We start from the raw sequence: 1273 nt of genomic DNA on the forward strand, positions 1-1273 counted from the left end.
TATAGCCAGCATGGAGACACATGCCTTTAATCTCAATATCAGCCATAGAAGACCTAGAGGTTTGTATAGACAGACAGTGATGAGGAGGTCATGTGGTTGGGTTCACAACCAATGAGAAAGCAGAACAGAAGGTCAATAAAAAGACAGATACAAGGAAGTAGGTCACTTTCTGAGGGGAAGGACAGCAGCAGCAGTGAAGGGTAAGAAACGGTTTTTAGCTCTTAGCTATTGCTCTAACCTCTTAGGCTTTCCACTCTGCATGTGGCTCTGTGTTTCTATTTTAATAAGACGGTTACATCTACAGCTTGAGGTTTGTTCAGGGCTGCAAAAGGCAGTGGTACTAACTTGACCTTTCTAGGTAGGGGAAGCTCATACTGGGATGGAGATGGGAACTCCTTATGAGTACTCTCTGGTCTCTGAGTGTTGCCTGAGGTTTTACCAGGACCTTGGCCATCACATGGCACATCAGGCAGTGATGTGGTGGCTGGTTCTGTACTGGGATCTTTGTTGCTGCTGGAGTTCAGCAGGGCTCAGGAGGAGGAGATACCAGTTTTCATCTCACTCTTCTCCAGTGGGTGAAAGACGTGCCCAGCTTCAGTGTGTACACGCCAAGGTGAGTTTGAGGCTTTTTAAAGTTATCATGGCTGAGCTCAAATGGATTCCTCTTCCTCTTAGTCTTGAAGATGGTGGGTTTCTCTTCTTCCTTGACTCTGTGACGTGACGGCTTCACCTCCTCTGTTTTCTTGGAGTTGTTTTCTCTGGTCGCTTGGTCTTGTCTTGCCCCTGCACCCCAGCTACACAGGCCTGCTGGGTGCAGAATCCTGAGATTTGCCCTCCAAATCCTTGTCATGTTGTCAATAGCCCTTTCACTGGCCCATTCACTGGCCCCAGCCTCTTCTCCCTCCACCAGGTCCTGGTGCTGGATTCTGACCTGAAGAGCTCCACAAAGCAGATCAGAGGCTTCCTGGTTTTTCTGGCTAACATAACAATATAGTTCCATGATGATGCTGGATCCCTCCTGATGTTGACAGAGTCTTTCTTTGGGTTGCTGTGAGATCTTCCAATTGCTCTATGTCATTGATGGAGTTTAAGAGTTGAGGAAGGTGAATATCTGACACCAGAGTAGCTATGTCTGCAAAGTGAATGCTTGACACCATGACTCTGAACAGTCGCTGGCTCTACAAGACCAAGGCTACCTCCACCCAAGGTGGCATTATCAGAAAATACCTTCTGTCTTAGGCTCCCAACATCAGTGTAGTTCAGGGCCCCCTGT

General features: G+C 47.8%; 1 pseudogene; it reads right to left on the minus strand.

The window, feature by feature from the left end:
* Positions 1 to 275: 275 nt before the first annotated feature.
* LOC114695516 lies at positions 276 to 1000 on the minus strand (annotated as a pseudogene).
* Between the last annotated feature and the right edge of the window lie 273 nt (positions 1001 to 1273).

Source organism: Peromyscus leucopus, chromosome 1, assembly GCF_004664715.2.
Source record: "Peromyscus leucopus breed LL Stock chromosome 1, UCI_PerLeu_2.1, whole genome shotgun sequence".
Lineage (NCBI taxonomy): Eukaryota > Metazoa > Chordata > Mammalia > Rodentia > Cricetidae > Peromyscus > Peromyscus leucopus.